At 41.3% G+C, this 19,738-nt stretch overlaps 1 protein-coding gene across 2 annotated transcripts in view; it reads left to right on the top strand.

Moving 5' to 3' along the window:
- AKAP19 (A-kinase anchoring protein 19) overlaps positions 1-19,738 on the top strand; it is a 144,947-nt gene that overhangs the window by 121,923 nt on the left and 3,286 nt on the right. For both annotated transcript variants that reach the window (XR_013545247.1, XM_020802869.3), the window contains one exon: positions 5,996-6,070. The gene's annotated coding sequence lies outside the window, so the exon portion shown is untranslated. The remainder of the gene's footprint in view (positions 1-5,995; positions 6,071-19,738) is intronic.

Genomic DNA, 19,738 nt, shown 5'->3' with positions numbered 1-19,738 from the left:
CCCCCAGCTGAGCAGCGGGAGCGGTCCTTTGGAGGCTCCCGCCACTCAGCTGGGGGAAAATGGGGCCCATGGGGAAAACATCGCAAAGCGATTTTTCCCCATAGGCAACATCGCAAAGCGATGGCAAAAGAGATTGCTTTTTTGCCATCGCTATGCGAATTCATCGTTAACCGGGGCACTCGTTAAACGAGGCACCACTGTACTTTCTCAGTACCGCGAAAGAGAGTAGCCGAGAGTCTAGAGGATCTAGGAGAAGGAACATCTACCAAGGATAGATTTCGCCCAATCATCTCTGGATTAAGTCCTCACGAATGGACCATCTTGGTCTATCCAAGGATTCTAGGTCCGGAACGACCAGTGTACACAGTGGACCCGAAGATGGTGACAGAGGAGCCGTTAGAAGGTGAATGGGCTCGTCACCCGTGTTGCGGGACACTGTGCATGGTACGCAACCGATGTTTAAGGTAACCAACAAAACAGGAGAGAGAGGCGAAAACTTATTATTAAAAGGAGTTGATTGTGAAAGGTCTTTGTAATGGTTATGGGAGGAATCCCCTCCCCAGTTATCTATATGTTGTCCAAGTGAAATAAGTAGAAAAGACACAGATGGATTTAACAATAAAAACTTGTTTATTCAGAATTCAGACTTGTCTTTTATGGTGCAAGGAGAGGAACAGTCAAAAGTGAACCAGAACCTGCTCACAGGTAGGAGACCCAGGAGGATCACTGCTGACACAAAGGCATAAAAAAAAGCAAGACTGGAGTATGCCAAAACTTATGTGACAAAACCACGATCGTTCTGGGAGAACGTGCTGTGGACAGATGAGACAAAATTAGAGCTTTTTGGTCAAGGACATCATGGCACTGTTTACAGAAAAAGAAATGAGGAATTCAAGGAACAGAACACAGTCCCTACAGTCAAACATGGTGGAGGTTCAAAGATGTTTTGGGGTTGCTTTGCTGCTTCTAGCACTGGATGCCTTGATTGTGTGAACGATATCATGTAATCTGATGATTACCGAAGAATTTTGGGACGCAACGTAGTGGCCGGTATCAGAAAGCTGCGTCTCCACCAGAGGATATGGGTCTTCCAGCAGGACAATGACCCAAAACACACTTCAAAAAGCACTCAGAAATAGTTACAAACAAAGCGCTGGAGAGTTCTGAAATGGCCAGCAGTGAGTCCAGATCTGAATCCCATAGAACACCTGTGGAGAGATCTCAAAACAGCAGTTGGGAGGAGGCATCCTTCAAATCTGAAGGCCCTGGAACAATTTACAAAATAAGAGTGGTCCAAAATTCCAGTAGAGAGGTGTAAGAAACTCATTCATGGTTACAGGAAGCGATTGATTTCTGTCATTTTTTCCAAAGGGGGTGCGACCAAATATTAAGTTAAGGGTGCCAATAATTTTGGCCAGTGCATTTTTGGGTTTCTATGTATCAGATTTGACTTTTCTGTTTCTTGTGTTGTTCCAATACAAACCAAAGAAATGAACATGTGAGTATCAAAATGTTTGCAACTGCAACAATTTTCTGAGAGAAGGGTTGCGTTTTCTGACAGATTTGCAAAGGTGCCAATAAGAGGAAATTGACCACACACCAAAACAAAATATGCTTATAATCACAGGTGACTGGAATATAAAAGTGGGGAACAAAGCAGAACCAAATTTTAGAAAATTTGGCCTAGGTGATAGAAATGAATCAGGATAATGGTTCATAGAGTTGTGCACTTTGTTTACTGCAAATACATGATTCCAACAACTGAACAGTCAGCTGTACATCAACAGATAACCAATACAGAAATCAAATCGACTATGTAACTGGAAGCAGGAGATGGAGAAGCTATATGGTTTCCACCAAAGCAATATCAGGAGCATATTGTGGTACTGATCATGAGCTGTTAATATCCAGAGTAAAGCTGAAAAAGAACATTAAAAGAATTGTAGTACCAAAATATAATTTAAACATTCCTGGTGAATTTAAAGTCCACATAAGGAACAGATTTGCATTACTAAACTCAACTGACCATGGACCAGAAGAATTGTGGATTGAAACCAGACATATTATTAGGGAACAATTCAAAAAGACAGTTTCTGTAGTAAAAAGAAAAGAAAACCCTAGATAAATGATGGAAGAAAACTTAAAATTGTAAAGGACATGTGAAAAGCAGAAGTAAAAGGTGACAGAAATAGGTTCAGAACCAGGAATGCAGCTTTCCAGCAAGTATCATGTACTATTACAAGAGAACTATTACAAAAACCACTGCAAAGAAACAGATAACAAGACAAAGGGAAAAAAACAAGAGATCTAGATCACTGGTTCTTAACCTTGGGTTACTCAGGAGTTTTGGACTGCAACCCCCAGAAGCCTTCACCACCAGCTGTGCTGGCTGGGGTTTCTGGGAGTTGCAGTTCAAAAACATCTGAGTAACAAAGGTTAAGAACCACTGATCTAGATGATCCAAGAAATTAAAGGCAATTTCAAGTCTAGATTAGGAATGCTGAATGACCAAAAGGGATGCACAATATCTGACCAGCAGAAAAGAAAAAGAAGGTGGGAACAGTATACTGAAGACCTGTACAGAAGAGAAATTCTGTGATGAAGAACATGCAGTTCTAGAAAGTGAAGTGAAAGCTGTTCTGAAAGTACTAGGAAAAAATAAATCACGAGGGGTAAATGGAATACCAATATAAATATTTTGAGCCACAGAGACCGAATGTGTCAAAATCCAAACAAGATTATGCCAACAAATATGGTAAACAAGAAAGTGGCACCGAAGACTGGCAACATTTAATATATATTCCAATCTCCAAGAACGGAGATACTAAGGAGTACATTAATTTAATTTCTTATGCAAGCAAAGTGATGCTCAAGATGTTGCAACAAAGGCTTTTACCTTATATGGAATATTTCTGGTTCTTTACAGGTTCTTTAAAAAAATCCTCCAGTTTATGAATGTGAAATGCTGTGCTTCCATATTTACACTTGCCAGGAAGTGGCCCAATATTGCTGCACAGTGTCATGCCCACATAACAAAGCAAAGGCCAGTATGAATGTTGACCACAATGGCAGTAGTCAAAAATGATCTACAGCAGTGCTTCCCAACCTTGAGTAACCCAGAGGTTGTTGGACTGCCACTCTCAGAAGCCTTCACCACTAGTGGTGCTGGCCAGGCCTTCTAAGAGTGGCAGTCCAGAAATACTTGGGTTACCAAAGGCTGGGAACTACTAATCTACAAGGTATCCATTTGTGCTCATAGCTTTTCACAAAGCAACAGCAAGCAAGGGAAAATCCCAGAACCCTTTTTCATCCGTTAACCACTTGTCTCCCAAGCACAAAACAATGATCAGCTGTTTGTGAACAAGTGTGAAATGTTATGTAAAGCTTGGCATCCTTTTTTACTGTTTGCAACAGAGGAACAATATTGTACAACAACATCAGGCCATTCCCTGGTGTTTTGAATCGTGGATTTGGAAGCGCAGTATCCCATACTATAAACCAGAACACACACGCGTGCGTGCACACACACACACACACACACACACACACACACACACACACACACACACACGAACACACACACGAACACACACGCGTGCGTGCACACACACACACACACACACACACACACACACACACACACACACACACACGAGAGAAGAACTGATATTCTTGTGAATGATACCTTGGGAGTGTGTGGTAGTGCACATCATCAGATGAACTGGATAAAAGTACAGTAGTTTACAAAAGGTTTGGACTGCACAGAATAAGAAAAATGCTGGCTCAAAAACCTAGACCCTGGAGTTTGGTGCAGACTTTCCTGCTGAGAAACTCTGGCATTACTCATATAGAACCATCAGTGTGCAAGGCACTTAACAACAGGACAGTTCAATATTAAGAAGACAGAGGAGAGTAAATCTTCAGCAGCCTCATTGGTAAAAGTATATAGAAAATTCTAACTACTTCAAAGCCGTTTGTTAGTAGCTCTAATTTGGCAAAATTATTGCCATGTCACAGCACCATTATCAGATATGAAATTAATTCCTTTTTCTGCCAAAGATCAGTATTGCTTCAAAATGTCAGGTTAGTTTTGTGTCTCCCTGCTCCAGCAGGTCTCCTCTCACATGACTGATATGCAACTGTCTATGGAACCAATCTCACAAGCAATATAAGACTGACCATGCAAAGGGGAGCTCACTGAATTGGGGTGACAGGGAACACTCATGTGATTGCCCTTTCATAGTTGTATACTTCAACAGGATACTGGCCACTTTCCTTTGCCAGTTTCACATTACTGAAGACTCTCATCTACATTCTGTTCATTTACTTTGCAACAGCTTGTCCTTTAGTGTTTTCTGATTGTGCTGCAGATTGATTGATTGATTGATTGATTGATTGATTGATTGATTGATTCTAACATGACTCTGATATTACCTCTTCTTTAAATCTAGTTGTACTTTGCATAGAATAGCTGCAATCATAATAAAGTCAACAGCATTTATTATAAGGACAAGTGATTACGAGTAATGGTGATGAAATGGAAACAGTACATTTTATATCTGTTTGCATACATGTGCAGTAGATGCATCCTTGACTCTCAGAAAAGCAGATTAAATTTCTACATCCTTGGACAAGGAGCTACAACTTCAATAATGTCAACTAATGCTAAGGGGAAAAAATTAAAGACGGCCACAAACACACCCATATATATGTAAATAAAAGGAACAATATCATACTATCAGTTGGTGCTGGCCAACTGCTGGAAGGAAAAAATGAAACCCAAATACAGTATATTGATAAGATATATTTATATGACACAGTCCAAGGGTAACCTTATAAAACTTTGGTCTGTGTTATGTACTAGCAGTGCTGTGGTGTGTATGGGAAGCAACAGATCGGTAGTTTTAATACCTTTAATATAAGGGAAGTAGAAATCCAGGAGTACTGTAGCACTATGAGATTCAAGAATTCTGAGGGTCGTTTATAGACTTTGTAGTAACTAATTTGGTTTTAGTTTTTTGCCATGGTAAAATTAGTGCTCTTAATTAGTGACACTATGTTCCTGTAATTGCCACAGTGTCTGTGGATGTTTCCAGCACTGATTTGTCTTTCATGAAGACAGTTGCAGTAGTGTGTTTTCTTTTGAAGAAAAATAAATCCTGTTATTTCAGTCAAATCCTAACAACATCTACTTGGAAGTATTTCCCAGTAAGCTAAGTAAATGTGCTTATGATTTTGACTTGTGACTTTCAGGTGCAATTAATACTAACTCCATGTGATATTGCAACAAGTGCTAAGGCAGTTTATTGCAATATTTGAGATACAATTTAAAGGTGTGTTTTTTAAATATGCTTTTAATTCTTTCAGTCTCTAAAGGTGTAATGTGACAGTGGGTTTTTATTTGACATTAAAGATCCTGAACTCACCACATTTTGAATAATACCCTAAAAACCAAGCTGCACACTGATTATAAATATCAAAAAGTCTGTTCATTTGGGTTAAACTGAGAAAGTAAATATCCAGGAATGTTTATTTAGCATTTTAAAAAGGAGGGTATTTCATATCTTGAGGGTATTTTACTAGCTAGGGGTCTTCACATCAGAATTCTGCAAAACAGGAAGATACAGGTAGTTAACAGCACAATCCTGTGCATCTTTACTCAGAAGAAAGCTTGATTAATCATAGTGGGTTTTACTCCCAGGCAGTGTAAACATAAAATTACAGAAGCTTTTACTGCGTTTTGACTATAATTAAAAATACTTTGATACCCCTATATCTGCTCTGACCTAAATGTGTGCACACCTATCTTGTGGCAATTTAAGCTAAATTTAAGCATATGTACAAGAAAGTGAATCCCATGGAACCTGATGGGACTTCTTCCTGATTAAACTTACATTGTGTTTTAAGAACTATTAATTCTCGGAAGATTGCTGAGAAGAGTTCTTTTTAATGTGAAAGTTTTATGCTTGAACAAATTTTTCTGTTTGCTAAACAGGAACCTAAACTTGGAGCTGTGCCTGGTATTCTGTGGCCCATAAGGAGAAACACACTTAAAGAAAGATACTAATTGGTAAGTGGCCTCCAGGAACACTTAAGGAAAGACTTGTGCCTGGATTTCCTCTTTTCAGAAGAACTTGGCACATCTAAATTTGTCATTAGAGCACAGTATTCTGGGAAATGTTTGGTCTTGTTTAGTAGCCATAAATCTTAGTGAGGGAGGTGTTGTATGTCTCAATAGTCCATTAGGTTTAAATATGCTTAATTTATTAAACTGACTAAGCAAGGGCTCAATCTGTATAGCATGGAATGTAAAAGACAGCAGTTGAGCAAACTGCTTATGAGTTTTTACTTTTGTTCTGTATATTGATTTTTTACAATGCAGATTTTCAGTCACATTATTTTATACCAAGGTTTGAAGCAGCAGCTGATGTATATTTGTTTCAATTATATTTGCAAGATCATAATCTATAATGTCACTCCCTTTGAAATGTAACTTTAACTGTGAACTACATATGGGTTCATTACCTAAATGTGCTTTGCATCACAGGCCAGCAGCTTGTAGCATTCTTGTGGATTTTTTAAAAAACTAATTACATGTTTCAGTTTTCATTACTTTTGCATAGCTACAGCAAAGAAGCAAACAAATATGTTTCTTTAAAATTGGTAATAACAGTGTAATGAAACAATTTGAGGGAGCACACCTTGTAGCAGTCACTAGTTATCTTTTAAAATGAACTTTCCAAGTTGTGATTCTATAAGGTGAACTTGTAAACATGTTGTAGGTGATTCTCAGAACATAAGGGATTATTCAGCTGAATTTAAGAGATGTAAGTATACTGGTATTCCATGGTTTAGCACAAGCATCTCACCTAATTACTCCTCCTCTTGCATACTTATTGTTCTCCATCCGTTTACTGGTTTCCATATGTCAAATATGTCTCACCCATTTTATTGTCAAGGTCTTTTAAAAAAGCAAAAAGAAAGAAAAATAAATCTTAAAAAGAAAAGGGCATTTTTCTTTTTAACAGTGCAACAATAAGTTACACTGGTAGCCATTTTATTATTTCCTGCACACTCCTCCCTTCCCTTCACACAAGAAGGGGGAAAATTATAAAGCTTCCATTACTGTCTGTTTCTAAACCAGTCTTCAATTTCATCTGGAGAAACTGTGCTTTGTGCAAACTGCAGTTAGTTAAGCCAGTATATCAAACCAGAATCTGAGTAGTTATTAGAGCTTGTGACCCAAAGGCTCCAATAACCAAAGAAGATAGGTAACTGTGGCTTATAATGAGCCAGAAATAAAAAATATACTCTCCAGATACTTCATATGCTGGTCTGTGGCTTATAACACCTAATCTAGTTCTGTTGTTCGTGTCTGAAAGAGGCCATTGTGTGAAGCATTCTAGTTAAGTCCAGTTGTGGAAAACTGGCATATTTGCACAATGCCAATCATGGCGTTTTGTTTGCTACATTTAGATTTCTTGATCACACAGAACATGGCAGCATTTATACAGACTCCCATTCTTCTGTAAAAGAAAATATTCTTACTTAAATTGGTATTTTTTCAAAAATAGAGATTTTGATAAGTCATGTTTCTCTTGGCACTTCAAAGCAGGACTGTCCATAAAATGAGGAAAATGGGGGGGGCGGTCAGCGGGAATAGAAAATACTTGATTATTTAGGCATTCCAGATAGGATTTTGGTAACATATCAGATAATGCATTTCAACTATTTGATGTGGCTTATTGAGCTAGTTAAAAGCATGTGCTCATAGTTTAGTAACAATGAGTTGAACTCTGTGTTATTTTTCTAACTGTGCTGCACCTTTCTTGTTAATTACATGTTTTTTTAATGACTGGCAACAGAAGCCGCCAGTTAAAGCCAGTTTTTCAAATCATAAAAACAGATTATATTTGCTATTCCCATTCTAGTCATAAGAGTTGTAAAGTGATTTTTGAGAAGCATTTAATTTTATTGACTTTATCCAGGTGGTCATTCAGTAGCCACTCTGTTCCTCAGTGGGATTTTGTCCTCTGCAAGCCTGCAGAAAATAATGTATTATGGGATAACAATATGCTTGTCAGCTCATGATGCAAGTTCTGCTATCTGACCTCCTTTTATTATCTGCCTGAAATTCCTAGCCTTAGAATTAATGTAAATAATACTCTCCTTACACCACAGAAATGCTATTATTTATGCCAAACAAATCATTTGAAAGGAACATGAATGTTAAAAAACTGTGAGTACCTTTGTCCATCTTCTAGCACTGATAATACTAACTGCTGGAAATGTACCAAAAAAAGGACTTCAGATGGTCATTGTGGTGTGTTGGTTCCTCCAGGCAGCCATAAGAAATCACTGGGTGCTTTTAGGGATTGCCTCTGGTCCACAATAATTGCTACAGGTTGTTTTCTCTGAATGAAAACCATCTCTTACATGGTAATCTTTAGGGAATATCTCTAAACAGTTTCTGATAATGCAGATTTTAGAGAGTGCTTCTGAACAGTTAAACACAGAATGCATTAAATCAGGGTTTCCTGGGATCATTTACAGCAAAAATGGTGAAGCTGTAGGTGTTGAGATGTTCTTGTACTCTCCACCCTGACTATTGTTGATGCTGACTAGGGCTAGAAGGAGTTTCAATCCAACTATACCTAGGGCAATGGTTCCCAACCTTGGGTTCACAGATTTTCTTGGGCTACAACTTCCAGACATCCTGGCCAGAACAGCTAGTAGTTAAGACTTCTGGGATGCCAAGAACATCTGAGGACCCAAAGTTGGGAATTACTGATACAGGATATCAAGGATCCTCACCCTCAGTTTGCACATTTCCCTATTTCCAGTATTACATATGGGTACAGATAGGAATCCAAGATTTTCCAGCCTTTCTAGACGCCCTTCCCCATACAGTAGTTCTATGGAAAACCATTTCCAGTTATCAGGAAGGTGCTGTGAAATACTTTGTGATATCTAATTGCACAAGGTGGAGTACCACAGGACATGAAGGATGCAAACATCGTCACATTGTACAAGAACAAAGGAGACAGGGGTGACTGCAGTAACTACCGTGGCATCTCTCTTCTTAGTGTGGTAGGGAAGCTGCTTGCCCGTGTTGTGCTGAAGAGGCTCCAGGTGCTTGCAGATAGAGTCTATCCAGAATCACAGTGTGGATTTCGAGCTAATAGATCCACCACTGACATGGTATTCTCCCTCCGACAGCTGCAGGAGAAATGTAGGGAACAACAACAGCCACTCTTAGTGACCTTCATAGACCTTACAAAAGCATTTGATCTGGTTAGCAGGGATGGCCTTTTTAAAATACTTCCCAAGACTGGATGTCCACCTCGTCTCCTTAACATCATCAGATCTTTCCATGAGGGAATGAAAGGCACTGTAGTTTTTGACGGCTCAACATCAGACCCCTTTGACATCCAAAGCAGAGTGAAACAGGGCTGTGTCCTCGCACCAACACTTTTTGGGATCTTTTTTGCTGTCATGCTGAAGCATGCCTTTGGAGCTGCAACCGAGGACGTCTATCTCCGGACTAGATCAGATGGAAAGCTCTTTAATCTCTCTAGATTGAGAGCAAAGACCAAAGTCCAGCTGAAATGCATGCGGGACTTCCTCTTCGCAGATGATGCAGCCATTGTTGCCCACTCTGCTGAAGACCTCCAACAACTCATGAATCATTTCAGCAAGGCCTGCCAAGACTTTGGACTAACAATCAGCCTGAAGAAAACACAAGTCATGGGCCAGGGCGTGGACTCACCTCCCTCTATTACCATCTCCACACAAGAATTGGAGGTTGTTCATGACTTTGTGTACCTCGGCTCAACCATCTCTGACACCCTCTCTCTAGATGTCGAGCTGGATAAACGCATTGGCAAAGCAGCCACCATGTTCTCTAGACTCACAAAGAGAGTACAGTGGGGTCTTGACTTGAGAACTTAATCCGTATTGGAAGGCGGTTCTCAAGTCAAAAAGTCTGTAAGTCAAGTCTCCATTGACCTACAGTGCATTGAAAACCGATTAATCCCGTAACAGGCCGTTTTTGTTCCATTTTGGTTTTTTTCTGGTCTGTAAGTCAAATCTCAGTCTGCAAGTCAAACCTAAATTTTGCGGCCAGAGAAGTCTGTAACTCAAAAAGTCTGTAAGTCAAGCCATCTGTAAGTCAAGGGTCCACTGTATGGCTCAATAAGAAGCTGACGACACATACGAAGATCCAGGTTTATAGAGCCTGTGTTCTAAGCACACTCCTGTACTGCAGTGAGTCCTGGACCCTTTGTGCACGGCAGGAGAGGAAGCTGAACACCTTCCATATGCGTTGCCTCCGACGGATTTTTGGCATCACCTGGCAGGACAAAGTTCCAAACAGAGCAATCCTAGAACGAGCTGGAATTTTCAGCATGAATACATTACTGAAACAGCGACGTCTACGTTGGCTTGGGCACATCGTGAGAATGGCTGATGGTCGGATTCCAAAGGATCTCCTCTATGGAGAATTAGTGCAGGGAAGGTGCCCCAGAGGGAGACCACAACTGCGATACAAGGACATCTGCAAGCGAGATCTGAAGGCCTTAGGAATAGACCTCAACAGATGGGAAACCCTGACATCTGACCGTTCAGCCTGGAGGCAGGCAGTGCATCACGGCCTCTCCCAATTTGAAGAGACCCTTGCCCAGCAGGCCGAGGCAAAGAGGAAGTCACATAAGCAGCAAAACCAGGGAGCCGGACAGGGGACAGACTGGGTTTGTCTTCAGTGTGGAAGGGACTGTCACTCTCGAATTGGCCTTCTCAGCCACACTAGGCGCTGTTCCAAGCCCTCCATACAGAGCACGCTACCATAGTCTTTCGAGACTGAAGGATGCCTAACTAATCTAATTGCCAGCAGAGAAACCCATATTAGTAGTGATCAGACAGCAAGAGAGGAATCACACTGGAAAGGGTTACTTTGCTGGGAGTGATCTCCCTTAAAGCAGCCCTTCCATTTGCACTGGAATTGCTCCATTTGATCCCCAAAATAGCTGTTGGATCGAAATGGTCCAGTTTGGGCATGGATTAGGGCTAGACTGGTTCACAGTCTCCTGTACATTCTGGGATCAGGAGATCCCTCAGACCACACCATGCAACTAGTGGTCCAAAACACAAACTATTTCTCTGACGTATCACACCCTTAGTCACAGAGAAGTATAAGGATACCACCACCATACACACACACATCACAATATAGCAGTGCTTACAGGCACCCCATGGCATTGGAATATTGTAGTCTGTTCATTTCAATTGATTATAATAGTGCTCTGACATATTTTCTGATGCTGCATAATTGTCAGTGAAATGTTTTAGTAGCTCTCATATAAAAGTTCTGGATTGTGTTTGGTTTTGAATTTTTGTCCAAGTTTCTGAAGTGTATGCACACAAAATTTTAGAATAGTCAATGCAGTCTGTTACAACTGTTTTAGAGAGAGACACAAATCCTTTGCTTTTTGCTTGGCTCTTGGATTCTGTCGGGTCAGAATGAAGACTAACTAGAATGGTGTGTTGTTAAGAGGCTATCAAACACAGGCATTCTTCGTAATCTGGCTTGACAAAAGTTTGGCGAGAAGAATGGCCCATCATGTTGACCATCTTTGGATATACAGTACCTAAATTTGTAAACAGGAGTAGCAGATGATTTGTGGCAACATTGGGCTGTTTGTGTGGATCACATAAGTACTTCTGTTGTGAGACTCATTCCTGTTGTTTCCTTTGAGGAACTTAAGGGCTTTAATCCAATGACTGGCCAGTTCCTAAGGAGATGTTTTGGTGAGAGGAACAACGTGATGCCATCTAAATGCTACTATTATGCTTTCCTAGTCTGAGTACTCTCTTAAAACCTGTGCTGTTACCGTTTTTAATTGCCACCACACATGTGCATGTTAGTGCAGGAAAAACAGGATAGGAAATCTGAAAGTCCACAGAAATGTATTTTATTAGTCTCAATGCTTTTTTCCATTGGGATATTCTTCAGTGATATTTTATCTTTTAAAATTATGTGTCATCAAGTCAATTCTGACTTATGGCAATCCTTTTCAGGATTTTCTCTGTACAGACTACTCAGAAGCAGTTTACCCTTCCCTTCTTATAATGGTGCTCTGGGATTGTGCAGCTTGCCCCAAGGCTATAAGGCTGGCTCTTCTCCCGGGAGAGACAGCGGAGAATCGAATTCCCTATCTCTGACTTCCCAGCTCTGTACCCAGCTCAGAGTTGTCCACCTAGCCTTCAGAAACGTCTCATGGCTAAATCCGGAGCCAGAGTCCCAGAGGCAGTTCGTGTCATTCTGGCAACTCCTGTGACATCGCTGTAACCAGTTGTATTGGCTCTCGCCTTTCCACTGGACTATTTCAGTGATGTGGAGAGGGGGGATCTGCTGCTTGGGTAACAGCCTATCTTCCATATTATTTTACCCAGGCTTCGTGCTCTGAAGAGGACACTCCAGCTTCGCATACAGCGTCGAAGTCCTCCATACAGAGCACGTTACCATAGTCTCTCGAGACTGAAGGATGCCTATGATGATGTGTATATATGATAAATCTAGATAAGATATACAAACATATAGATGACATAAACACACAAAAATATATATGAGCTGTCTAAATTTTTATATTGCAATGATACTGAAAAAGTTCTTAGCTAATTCAAAATCCACTGAGCCTAATAACCTAACATGTCTTTTCTATTGGAGTGCAAATAATATATCAAGCCTTTACTCCACATGCCCTATAAAGAATGCCCTGTAAACAAGAAACATGTTTAGATAAAAAATTCTTTAGAAGCAACTTGACTGCACACTGAGAACATGGGTGCAGCAGCCTTTGTAAATGGCCCCTCCCATGCTTGTGTTAATGAGCATGCCCTAGAGCAGTGCCACAGCTGGCACACGTGGCCCTTTCTGTGGGCACGCAAGCCATAAGTCGCTAGGTTGCTACTCCCCCCCCCCCAGCCAAACCTCAGGAGGCAGCTGCAGTCGCGGTGCTGGTGCTTCGACAGGTGGCGGGCTAGGATCCGGAGCAGCTGGCGCTGGCGGCAGATCCAGAGTGGGGTCTCAACGCACCTCCATGCCCGGGATTCCCCCTTCTGCCACCACTTTCGGTTCTGCCACCACCACGGCCCAATGCACGCTGATTCACCCACCCACCCCAAGTTTGGCACTTGGGCCCAAAAAGGTTCACCACCACTGCCCTAGAGTAATCTTCCCCAATGTGATGCCATCCACATTGAGACAAGTTACAGCCCGTATCACACACATAAACCCCAAGATAGCCAGTAGTCCAAGACTTGTGCAAGGTACTGTGAGGGGGAAGGCTATCCTAGACAGTTGGCTGGTCTGACTATGTATTCCAAGGGAAGACTGTTCTAGCCATGCTCCCCTGACCTTTGGAAATGATTTGGGAGGGATGCTGGAGGGATATGCTTTGTCTGGTAATGGGCCTGGGACTATTAAAAAGATGATGCCACATCCTGCTTTTAACTATTGAATGTACTCTTGAGAAAATGTATTTTTAGGAAAAACTTTCATTGAAATCCAAGCAACTCTGTTTGGTTTCATAAAGTTTCTCAGATTATTTAAGATGTTGAATTGTGACTTTTTCATGGGCTCTGTGAATCACACATATGGGTTTCTTTCATGCCTGCACAAATGTATTTGGAATCTTCTATAACCTACACCCTCTCTGCTATGCATGCTCCCACCCTTCATCTAATTCTCAGTGTCCTTTTGTGCCACCACTGAAAGAACAGCTTACAAGCTTCTCTAGAGCAGTAGGGGCTCCAAACGTTTCAGTGTGAGGATCACATCATATATGTTCCACATTTTTGAGGGCCAAAGAAAATGTGCATGTACACACACACACACACACACAGAGAGAGAGAGAGAGAGAGAGAGAGAGAGAGAGAGAGATGGAAGGGAATGGACCTGAGCCTGTGATGTTCGCCAGGCCGGATAAAAAGGCAAGGTGGGTTGGATGTGGTCCGTGGGCTGTAGTTTGGAGACCCCTGGTCTAGAGCCTTCATGTATTCGTCTCAGACCCTCAACAGTTTGTATATAATTAAAGCATTGCCCTTCAATGCCTTTCCCACTCCCATTCTCTTCTGATCTAGAGCATCAAACGCAAAATGTCAGATCTGTTGTAAATTCACCAAGTTAGCCATCAGTCCCCCTTGAAATTCTGCTTATGGGAAGAGTTCTTACAGGCAGTTAACACCATTGCCAAAGGGACCATATCGGTTTCAACAGTCCCCATTTGTAAAGCACCTTCGAAACAGTTTCTTATGGAGGCATTGCAGTCCAACACTACCTAAAGTAAAGCCCTCAAGTATCCATCCACTCAAATATCACCTAGTCAGCAAGTGCCAACCGTTAATGCCAAGGATAGGCCCTCAACCTTAAAGCTGATGATGAAAGCACCACCCCTGACACAGAAAAAAAAAGAAAAAGGCCTATGGATTCATTTTCCCAGCCTTAAAAAATGAAGATCAAGAAAACAAAGCGTAATCAGACGTCTGTACCAATGGCTGTGCCAACTCAAGTATCACCTTAGAGCAAAAGACCAGGAGGACTACAATGAACTTTGGCTCAGCATCTAAAGGAGAAATGTCCCAATGATGGGCATCCTCATCTGCACCTGTCATTCCCCAAATGATCCAGCAAACTTTGAGCAAGCTGTCACCTCTTTGCCCAGAGACTAAAGGCTGCCTAAACCCTGTTTGCCACCTGTCTGGAGTAATCTCACAACTGCTCTTCTAATTTGGCCTTAACCCTGAAGGAGAATGGATCCTTCAGTGAGAAGAGACATGCCAAGTGATTGCATCAGCAAACAAAGGAGGCAAAATTTCCTGCCACTCTTCTACCAGTACAGGGTAATGCAAGATGACAGAACCATTGGTCCATTTCAAGGCCTACTCATGTTCTCAGATACCAGTTCCCCACTGCTACCACTCACAAGAGCAAAAGCTTTCACGATCAAGGTCACCTGAACTGAAATGCTCATGCAGAGCCTCAGTTTCTAAATTTCTGAATCCAAAGTACTCACACACAACTTTGGTTCCAAGATCACCTAAACCAAAGAGATCTCGCCATGCTAGCCACTCATACCCGGTCTCAAAATTGCCCCAGTGAAAGGGATATCATGCCAACCGCTCATACTTGAAATTGCTTCTCCAGAAGGGACATTGCCATCAGTCTTACCATCAGTCTTTGTTTATCTCTGTGCTGTTTGATATTGAGTGTGAAGAATTCATGAAAATTAAGCAGAATTCTGTTCTAAGCTAGAAAGCCATCCACAAGGCATATTCATTTATTTATTTTATTTAAAATATTTATATGCCACCTCCCAAGGGATCCAAGGTGCCTTACAATATTAAACAAATTTAAAAGTTAAATAATACATTATTACAATATTTTAAAAGCCGCTCCAAGTAGACTTTGTCTAGAGAAAACAACAGAATAAAATAATCCCCTTTTAAAAATCCTCTTAGTCAACCAATAATGTAAAGAAAAGCTTGCCTGAAGAGAAAGGTCTTCATCTGTTTGCAGAAGGACACCAAAGATGGGGCCCAGCCTGGCCTCCCATGGGTGGGAGTAGTAAATACAAGTGGAGGAAATTCATGGATTTTGTAAAATCTGTGCAGCAATCCTACCTCCCACCTAAGCTCCACATGGTTCTCCAGTTTTTGCTACATCTTACGGAAAAAGGATTATTCCTTTCCTCCATAAATATATACATCAGCAATTGTCATGCATCAAGCGCAAGAATCTACAGCTTCACACATCTTTAAAAACTCAATCCTCAAAAGATTTTTGAAGGATCTGAAAATTGTTTATCCAGCCATCAGAGCCCTGCTGCAGCAATGGACACTGACTTTTCATGCTTACACAACTGCCATTCGAGCCCATGACAACTTTGGATGCCAGACTGCTGACCTACAAGACCATGTTCCTGACTGCAGTTACCTCTGCACACAGGGCGAGTGAACTCTGTGGTCTCTGACACGACCCACTTTTCCTACAGTTCCATAAGAGTAAGGTGTCCATGTACCCTGAACTTTCCTTCCTATCAGTAGTCTCCAGTTTCCACATGAATCAACCTATGGTGTTTTCTACATTTTTTCCATCACCCACCTTGGAGGTAGAAAAGTCACTGCATACTTTCGATATTTGAAGAGTGTTGGCCTGCTACATGATAACGAGACGATTCTGAAAATTTACCAGACTTTTTGTCAGGTGCCAAGGGTCAAAGGAAGGTGATTGTCTTACATTGCAGAGATTATCAAAATGGATATTTAGCACTATCACTTTATCCCTACCAGCTAGAAAACAGTCAGTGCCCACTTCTTTAAAAGGGCATTAAGCCAGAGCAGTTGCTGCATCTACTGCATTTCTCAGAGGAATTCAGGTAACAGACATTTGCAAAGCAACGCCATGGTTGCAGCCGTTGACATTCATCCAGGATTATAGATTGGATGTCAGGGCTATGCTTGATGCTGCATTAGGCAGTGATCTCCTTTGCATTGATGTGGCATCCCACCAGCTGGTCAGTGAACTTGTCAGTCACCTATATGTGTGATTCATAGAGACCATGAAGGACAGGTTGCTTACTTGTAACTGTAGTCTTCTAGTGGTCATCTATTAATACACACAATCCACTGAAACTCCCCTCTACCTGTTTATGTATCAGCAATGAACTGGAGGAACTATGGATTAGATGCAGGGTGGGGAGCATGTGTGCTGGAGAAGGTGTGTTCTAACACTTTCTTTAGGTTCTATAAGGTTCCAAGGACATTTACACAGGCACAAAAGAAACCCATTTTATGTGAATTCACAGATACCCGCTCAAAGAACTACGGTTACACATACGCAACCTGTCCTTTCTTTGACTGGCTTCTGATATTTGACTACCTGATCTTGTTATAGCCAGCTATAAGACTTGGTTTGTCAAGGTCAAGCCCATCAGTCACAGTAGCACTTGCCAAAGTAAACTCTAGTGAGTTGAATAAAAAACAGCAGCAGATGTGGACAGCTGGGAGACGATAACACAAATTAAAACTTTGGCTGAGTTACATATGTTTGTTTTGCTTCTCCCATCTCGCATGTAAGCTAGGTTATAGAGATTAAGTGCCAACTAATTAATATTGTTTAGGAGAATGTTTCTTCAGTAAATATGGCCAATGCAGTATTTGCAGACCTGCCCAAAGAATTGGTCTGAATATTTGCAAAATACTGAGCCTGTACCTTCTAGAAGCCATCAGTTGCCAACCTTTCCTCTTGTATCTTGATCCTTCTCTACTCAAGGTTACTTTCGTATCTTAAGCATATTGAGTTATTGTTAAAACAGATACACTTATCAGGGGAGGGGCAAAGGGTTTTTCACTCCCCTCCCCCAAATTAAACTTATACTGGGTAGCTCAGACTCTTCTGTATGAATACATTGGGACCATACTATCCAGAAGCCATAATTATAGTTGTCAAAAACTTGTGTCATTTATTGGAGCTGGGACTTCCTAAGATCATCAGAAGCTCCAAAATTGAAAACCATTGCTTCATAAAGAACTAATTAGTCACTTCCATTTATACTTCCCAAACCCTACAAGAAAGTCTGACTGAGGATATAGTGCAGCCTCATTAAGACGAACCTCAGAGATTTTGCTTTTTAATCCAAGGCAGCTACTGAGCTTGTAATGATCATTTCCCATTGCATTCAAATCAGTTCAAAAGCTTTGCTCACAGCTGAAAAGAAATACTGGCTTCCGTTCCCCATGGCTAATGGCCGAAAAGATGTTATTTGGAGGAAGACCAGAACTGAGCAGCCTCTGTGCAAGATGAAACTGGGATGATCTGCATATCCTTCCCCACCCTGTGCATAAAGGCATCTCTGAGGCTTCTGAGGGTTATAGCATTTATAGGGCAAGTATAAATTTAGTTTTGGAAGGGAGGTGCTCAGTCTCTTTTCTTTGGAGGAGGGAATGTGGAATGACATGTCCCTTATGTAGAGGGTGGGGAATCATCTAAAGTTTAAATTAATTAGCGCAAGTTAAGTAACACATTAATAACCTTAATTTTAAAGTATTTTACAACAATAATAACACTGGCTGAAATTCAGTACCAAGTTGCAACTAGAGGAGGTCCACAGAATCAGTGGGGATTTTGTGAGTCAACTCCTCCATAAATTCTATTGATTCAGTGGGCCTACTCTAGTTTAAACTTACTGCTGCAATTTAGGCAATTATCTAACCAGTTTCTAATATTTAGCCAAATAATTTTTAAACTTAACATTCTTCCATGTTTAACCAAGCAAAAATGTGTTCTTTAGAATGACATTTCCCACACAGAGTATGAAAAAGCTGGCTGATAGAATTTGCCAACAGGCCAATTACACCTCAAGTTGTGAGTACAGGAGAGTCCCCTAGAGTCCTAAGTCATACACAATTGTTGATTGTTCTGGGTTTTTTGGGCTCTTTGGCGGTGTTCTGAAGGTTGTTCTTCCTGACGTTTCGCCAGTCTCTGTGGCCGGCATCTTCAGAGGACTGGAGTAGGAACTCTGTCCATACACGATTGTATTTAAAACAAAGCATTTCTAGCATTTTTCGAGGTATAAACATGTCAATGTCTGGAAGCAGGCGGAACTCTTTACAGTATATGATCTACACAAATTCAGCAAGTAACTTAAACAAACAAGTCCCTTTTATTAGCATTTTAGTGTAGGAGATCTTTCTCTACCTAGCATTTGATATTGAAAAAAATGTTTTTTGGTTCAGTGTTTTTGCGGAATGTAGCATCTCTGTAAGCGTTGCACTTTGTGTGATTTTCAGCATGTAGTAGCACAAGCCAGAGATTGCCTAATTCAAAACAGTGGGAATTTCCGTATTCATAAGTGGGTGGTTAATACCTATTTACACAAGTGGCATGAAGGAAGAAGTCACATGTGAAACAACCCATTTATGCCTGTTTAAAAAACAAAACAAAACAGGATTCCATCCAGTGTTTATTTTAAAAGGGCAGTGAATTGTGGCTGCTGCGTGGCTCTCAGTATTCCAGGAAAACTTTGTCTTCATTACATGAAAGACCAGCCTCTGCCAAGCATTTAATTTAGGGCTACCAAGCCAGCTGACAGTATTTGCAGAGAAGTTCAAAAGTTATTTAGTAAAACTTTGTACCAGGAAGATTTTTCTATATTCAGAACATGCCTATCGACATCCTTCTCAGACTTCTCTTTGCAGTCGCCATAACTCTTTCCAACAGACTTCTGACCCCTTCTCCCCAACGTTATTGCCATGGCTTATTTTTAAGTTCTGCCACCACTACCTAACAGGATGTCATATCTCACATGATCAAGTCTCTTCTGGATTTCTGAGACCACATTTTACATAGTGCAAGAATTTAGTTTAGCCTTAGAGATTAGGGTATTTGTATACGAATCCCCATGCAACTGGACTTAACTAGGGGCTGACCCTTGCAGCCTGCCCGTCCACTCATGTGTCCACCGGTGACAGCCTTGCTCATGCTTCCAATCGCTCCCGGAGCTCCGCTCTCTTCCTGCTCGACTAGCGACTCAGCAGCCATACAGGGAGACTCATCTTCCCTCCCACTGCCTGGAGTGGCTAGCCAAGCAGGAAGAGAGCAGCACTCCGGGAGCGATTGGAAGGATGAGCGAGGCCGCCAGTGGCAGCAGGCATGTGAGTGGGTGGGCCAGCCGCATGGGCC

The sequence above is a fragment of the Pogona vitticeps genome, chromosome 1 (genome assembly GCF_051106095.1).
Source record: "Pogona vitticeps strain Pit_001003342236 chromosome 1, PviZW2.1, whole genome shotgun sequence".
NCBI classification, from domain to species: domain Eukaryota; kingdom Metazoa; phylum Chordata; class Lepidosauria; order Squamata; family Agamidae; genus Pogona; species Pogona vitticeps.
This window is presented reverse-complemented; position numbering and strand designations above follow the sequence as displayed.